The following is a 7,060-nucleotide window of genomic DNA, read 5'->3' as shown; positions in this document are numbered from 1 at the left end:
GGGTCCCAGCAGCAGGATCCCCTTGATCAGACATCTTATCCCCTATCATTTAGATAGAGGAAAAGATATCTAGAGGCGGAGTACCCCTTTAAGGGATAGTTCATGTACCCAAAAGTTGATCCTTTGCAACCGTATGACCCCTAGCAAGTTCCCTGCATGAGTCCCATTCATCAGAAAAAGGCTTGTGCATGGAACTTGCTGGGTGTTCTACGCTTGCCTCATAAGCTGCACCACCAAGCACCAGTTACCTCTCTGCACCGCATTATGCAGATCGTGCAGGAGAGCAGCTTTGGTCATCCATGTTTTGCTAACTCTATTTTCACACACAGAAATAAATAAATGAGTCGAACAAGTCAAAGAACAGTTTAAAAAAAGGGGAACTTTATTTATAATTTATTAAAATGTTTGTGCAGGGGATATTTTGTAACCTCCCATCACTCACAAAGAGCGTACAGTAACTAATACTCAGGACAGGAAAAACCTCCAGAGGGGAGGAAACCTGTAGGGAATCCATGGCTACTGTATTGCCCTTCCTCTGGGCATACTAAAGGAGGTTACCTCTATAATTTGGGCAAATGTGCCTGTGTATGTGTGTGATTCCTAGGGCTGTGCCTTCATCCAACGTCTTGCTGTAGGTCCGGAAATGCTACTCCATGTCCTGGAGATAGTGCATCTAAGATAGGGGAAAAAAAAGATAGATTATTTACATGTTTATCATAGAAATACACATGGAACTGCACTAAAGACCTTTTGGACACAACAATGTAACACTTACCAGTCACAGTCATGTGCATGACTTTGCATTCCCGCGTCCCTACACAGTGTCCAGCACCGGCCCCTCACTGATGAAGAATGAACAGGACCAGTGTTATTTCTGGGGCTGTGCCTTCATCCAACGTCTTGCTGTAGGTCCGGAAATGCTACTCCATGTCCTGGAGATAGTGCATCTAAGATAAGAAAACAAAAGGTAAATTATATACATGTTTATCATAGAAATGCACATGGAACTGCACTAAAGACCTTTTGGACAAAACAATGTAACACTTACCAGTCACAGTCATGTGTATGACTTTGCATTCCCGCGTCTTTGCAGTGTCCAGCACCGGCCCCTCACTGATTAAGAATGAACAGGAGCAGTGTTATTTCTGCTCAGTGCTGCTCTCTGGTGGACAATGGTTATGACATCACATGTGTGACACGCTGTTACCTCCTGGGAGTTCTATTTCAGTAGTGCTGCTCTCTGATTGGCTGAAAATCAAAAAAGCTTTCTAATATATTCTGTATGACTGTTATCTAAGGTTTCTGACAATTTTTATTAAAATGGCGCTACTCCCTGTGGGTGCGTTATATTTGTTTCTCCTAACCAGACATTCTGTATATGTAATACCATTTGGTGGCCCCAACAGCCTGGGCCCATAGGTTTCTTACATAGATCAGTGCTGCTCCGGCAGGCTCAATGAGCAGCGCTGGCCGCCGGGACGTCTGACGAGTGATGTCTCTGACGTTGCGGTCTGGAGCGAAGGATTTCACTAGTCAGACGTCCTGGCAGCCATTGATTTAAAGTGGTGGTGGCTCAGGCTGCCAGTTCAAGATCAGACACCATGGCCCTAGATTGACATACTGCAACACCGATCCCTTGTGGCTGCCCACCTGTTGCAAAACTACAACTCTCAGCCTTCGGCTGTCAGGGCATGCTGGGAGTTGTAGCTTTGCAATAGCTGGACAGACGTCTGTCGAAAGGGGGGAAAAAAACACTTTGAAAAACGACATTTATATGTTGTTTTTAATCACAGCCTAAGCCTAGGAACAGACACAATTCATAATTGATGTTTTTTTTTTGGGTCAAAAATCTTCCCCCTCATTTCTATTCTCAGCTATCTTTGTGATATTTTTGCTAAAAACACTGGGGTGGGGGGGGGGGGGGGGTTGTCTTAGAGATTTATCAAAACCTGGGAAGAGGAGAAGTGGACCAGTTGCCCATAGCAACCAATCAGGTAGTTTCTTTCATTTTTAAAAAGGCCTCTGAAAAGTGAAAGAAGCGATCTGATTGGTTGCTATGGGCAACTGGTCAACTTTACCTCTGCACAGGTTTTCATACATCTGTCCCAATGTGTATTATTATTATTATTACTATCATCATCATCATCATCATCATCATTATTATTATAGGAAGTTACATAGTTAGTATGGTTGAAAAAAGACATACGTTCATCAAGTTCAACCAGGGAATTGAAGGGAAGGGTGTAAGGGGATAAGGGAAAGGGATGTAGTTTTATAATTCTGCATAAGCATTAATGTTATTTTGTTCCAGGAATGTATCTAACCCTGTTTTAAAGCTGTTAATTGTTCCTGCTGTGACCAGTTCCTGAGGTAGACCGTTCCATAAATTCACAGTCCTCACGGTAAAGAAGGCGTGTTGCCCCTTTAGACTAAACCTTTTCTTCTCCAGACGGAGGGAGTGCCCCCTCGTCCTTTGGGGGGGTTTAACCTGGAACAGTTTTTCTCCATATTTTTTGTATTGGCCATTTATATACTTATATACATTTATCATATCCCCCCTTAAACGTCTCTTCTCAAGACTAAACAATTGTAACTCCTTTAATCGCTCCTCATAGCTAAGATGTTCCATGCCCCATATTAGTTTAGTCGCGCGTCTCTGCACCCTTTCCAACTCCGCAGTGTCCCTTTTATGGACAGGCGACCAAAACTGAACAGCATATTCCAGGTGAGGCCGTACCAACGCTTTATAAAGGGGGAGTATTATGTCCCTGTCCCTCGAGTCCATGCCTCTTTTGATACATGACAATATCCTGCCGGCTTTGGAAGCAGCAGCCTGACATTGCATGCTATTCTGTAGTCTGTGATCCACATGTACACTCAGATCCTTCTCTACCAGTGACTCTGCCAGTTTAATCCCCCTAAGACATACGACGCATGAATGTTATTAATACCAAGATGCATAACTTTACATTTATCCACATTGAACCTCATTTGCCAAGTGGATGCCCAGACACTTAGTCTATCCAAGTCATCTTGTAACTTATGCACATCCTATATAGACTGTACTGTGCTACAAAGCTTGGTGTCATCTGCAAAGATAGAAACAGAGCTGTTAATACCATCCTCTATATCATTGATAAATAAATTAAACAGCAGCGGGCCTAGTACTGAACCTTGGGGTACACCACTAATTACCGGGGACCAATTAGAGTACGAATCATTGACCACCACTCTCTGGGTACGATCCATGAGCCAGTGTTCAATCCAGTTACAAACTAAAGTTTCCAAGCCCAAGGACCTTAACTTACCTGTCAGACGTCTATGAGGGACAGTATCAAACACTTTGGCAAAATCCAGAAACACTATATCCACAGCCATTCCTCTGTCAAGGCTTCTACTCACCTCTTCATAAAAGCAAATTAGATTGCTTTGACAACTTCTATCCTTAGTAAACCCATGCTGGTTATCACTTATAATACTATTATCCCCTATATATTCCTGTATGCAATCCCTTATAAGTCCTTCAAACAATTTACCCACAATGCACGTTAGACTTACCGGTCTATAATTGCCTGGCGAAGACCTAGAGCCCTTCTTGAAGATTGGTACCACATTAGCCTTGCGCCAGTCCCTTGGCACAATACCAGACACCAGAGAATCTCTAAATATCATGAACAAGGGTACAGATATTACTGAACTTACCTCTCTAAGAACTCTTGGGTGTAGTCCATCCGGCCCTGGAGATTTGCTTACATTTACTTTACTTAACTTACCTTGTACCATCTCTACATTAAGCCAGTTCAGTACATTACATGATGTGTTACCAGCACTGACCTGGCCAATGTCAGCTCCTCCTTCTTCCATTGTATATACAGAACTAAAGAACCCATTCAGTAGTTCCGCCTTCTCTTTATCGCCCGTGACAACCTCCCCATTATCATTATTAAGGGGTCCTACATGCTCTGTCCTTGGTTTTTTTGCATTTATGTATCTGAAAAAATATTTAGGATTAGTTTTGGTTTCTTTGGCCACCTGTCTCTCATTTTGAATTTTTGCTGTTTTTATTACATTTTTACGGATTTTATTAAGCTCCTTGTACTGTTTAAATGTTATAGCTGACCCATCAGATTTGTATTTTTTGAAGGCTATTTTTTTGTTGTTTATTGCTCTTTTAACATAATTTGTCAGCCATGTAGGATTTAGTTTTAATCGTTTATATTTGTTCCCCTTTGGTATATATTTAGCTGTATAGTTATTTAGAGTTGATTTAAAGATGTCCCATTTCCCTTCTGTATCAGTATTTGAGAACACCTCCCCCCGGTCTATGTCCTGTAGTGCAGCTCTCAGCCCAGGGAAGTTTGCCTTTTTAAAGTTATATGTTTTTGCTTTCCCCGTCTGTCTTTGTTTTCTACATTTTAAGTCAAAAGTAACTATATTGTGGTCACTATTACCAAGGTTTTCCCGCACAGTTACATTACCAACCAGCTCTGCGTTGTTGGAAATGATCAGATCCAACAAGGCATCACTTCTTGTTGGGTCCTCCACAAACTGGCCCATAAAATTATCCTGCAATAAATTTAGGAATTGTCGCCCCTTTGTAGTTTTAGCCAACCCCGGACCCCAATCTATATCTGGATAGTTAAAATCTCCCATTCTTACCACTGTACCTGCCCGGGCGGCCCTCTCTATTTGTTTATGAAGCCGAACTTCTATCTCTTCAGTGATATTAGGGGGTCTGTAGATTACACCAAATATAATTTTTTCAGTATTTCCCTCCTTTTGTAATTCTACCCACAGTGATTCCACATACTCAGAATCATCACACACTATGGCATCGTTCACACTGACTTTCATACCACTTCTTACATACAGACAGACTCCACCACCTTTTCTGTTCATTCTATCCTTGCGAAACAATGTAAACCCCTGCAGATTAACAACCCAGTCATGCGAGGAGTCCAGCCATGTCTCAGTGACCCCAACTATATCAATATGTTCCTCCAGTATCAAGGCCTCAAGCTCCCCAATTTTATTTGCTAGGCTTCTGGCATTAGTGAACATACACTTTACATTTCCATTAAGTTTTACACATATAGTCTCACTAATGGGATTTTCAGCGTTATTGGGGTTAATGTTATTATTTGAGTTATAAGGGCTAATTGTACTATTTAAGTTGTTGGGGCTAATGGGATTTTTTGAGTTATTGGGTCTAACGTTATTATTTAAGTTATTGGGGCTAATGGGATTTGTTGCATTATTGGGTCTAACGTTGTTATTTAAGTTATTGGGGCTAACAGTATTTTTTGAGTTAATGGGGCTTATTGTAGTTATTGAGTTATTGGGGCTAATGGAATTTTTTGAATTATTGGGATTACAATTTTTCGGGCTACATTTATTTTTACGGCTGGTTTGTAACCCATGGATCTCCTTATCCACTGCTCTTAACCTCCCCCCACAGGACTCCTCTCCACCCACCATTATGTCCTGACCCCTCTCTAACCTATCCATCCCACTGTCTGCTTTCTTTGCTTTATTATCCTCCCCCCACTCCCCTAGTTTAAATACTCAGCCACCCCTTCCAGGATTCTCTCCCCCAGCACAGCAGACCCCCTTCCATTCAGGTGCAAATTATCCGTAGAATAGAGTTTGAACCCCAATGAAAAGTCAGCCCAGTGCTCTAAAAACCCAAACCCTTCCCCCTCACACCACGACTTAAGCCATGCATTTAACTCCCTAAGCTCCCGCTGTCTTTCCTGCGATGCGCATGGCACAGGAAGTATTCCAGAGAACACAACCTTAGAGATCCTTCCCTTCAACTTGGCACCTAGTTCCTTGTAATTATTCTTCAAGTGTTTTTTCTTTGGTGTTTTTTTTCTCCTCTGGCTTTTCTCATTACAAGTCATGTGATTCTTTCATCATGTGACTGAAGGATTTCTATTAAAAAAAATAGAAAACACCCCAAAACACTACAAAAAAAAAAAAAACATGCTCTCGGCATCCCACAGATTTGATAGCCTAAAAACATCATAAAAGGATGAAGAAACCCCCATTAGTGTCTGGTGTTTCATATTACCCTATTGATTCCAACCTAACATGTGCCCGCAGCGAGCATGGTGTTTTTTATGACAAATACGCCAAGTGTAATCCCAGCCGAAATGAATGTTTTCACAATGGGTGTGAACAGGCTGCAGGCTGTGCTATATATATTTGCATAGTTGTGGCGTACAACACGTTCAGCATTTATGTGGAGGCTTTCCGCTGGCATATATGGCTTTCTGTGCTGGTGAATGCAGCGGGCACTTACTGGGGGTGGTTTCCTAGCTGCACAGTTTTGCACCACAGCCACTCCGGCTGGGACCAGGCTGACCGATCTAATTACCAAGATGCCGCAGTGAACGGCTTTCTTTCTGTGACACCTGTCATGTCCCAGTACAGGATGTGGCCCCGTACTGTCCTTCTGCCCTGTGAGTCCCTGCATGTCCCCGGGGCTCTCCTGCAGCAAACCCCATTGTATTATGTAGTTATGTGTTAAAAGTGTAATATACCCTTAATAGTTTTTATCACATGATTGTTACCCAGAGAACCCCTCCAGTAACCAGGTGACCCCCCCAAGTGACCTATGGGCTCCTTGAACAGCCCCCTATATAATAGGGGGAGGGGCTGCAATCTCTTATCTCCTGCTGAGGTCCAGTGCAGTCCAGTGTTCCACTGTCTGTGTAAAGAGCATTGGAGGCCTCAAGTCTAAATTACTGCAGCCACCAGTCCGTCCTGAGTAAGTCATCTCAATTATCTGTCACCATCTCAAGTCAAGTCATCTCAATTGTCTGCCACCATCTCAAATCAAGTCACCTATAGTAAACGCGGCCTCCATCATAGTCTGTCAAGTCACTACAAGTCCCAGCAATCCTGCGAGGTCCCCTGTGTCACTGGTCACCTCTCTGGGATATTGGCTGAACTGTATAGACTGTACCATCTGTCTTACCCCAGTAAAGCTACCGTTACCCTTAACCTGGCCTTGGACTCTTTCTTGCCTCTGCCTAACCTAGGATTAGCGGTACAA

The 7,060-nt window shown here is 42.7% G+C and overlaps 1 long non-coding RNA gene across 2 annotated transcripts; it reads right to left on the bottom strand.

Moving 5' to 3' along the window:
- Window positions 1-403: 403 nt before the first annotated feature.
- On the bottom strand, window positions 404-6,319 carry LOC130276888 (uncharacterized). Of its 2 annotated transcripts, none has more exons than XR_008845279.1 (4): window positions 6,305-6,319; window positions 1,049-1,248; window positions 776-947; window positions 404-673 (listed from the first exon to the last, which is right to left on the bottom strand). It is a non-coding gene; the product is annotated as an uncharacterized LOC130276888 (long non-coding RNA). The 2 variants fall into 2 exon arrangements; XR_008845280.1 differs by lacking the exon at window positions 6,305-6,319 and adding an exon at window positions 1,950-1,964.
- Window positions 6,320-7,060: the final 741 nt, after the last annotated feature.

Source organism: Hyla sarda, chromosome 6 (genome assembly GCF_029499605.1).
Source record: "Hyla sarda isolate aHylSar1 chromosome 6, aHylSar1.hap1, whole genome shotgun sequence".
NCBI classification, from domain to species: Eukaryota; Metazoa; Chordata; class Amphibia; order Anura; family Hylidae; genus Hyla; species Hyla sarda.
This window is presented reverse-complemented; position numbering and strand designations above follow the sequence as displayed.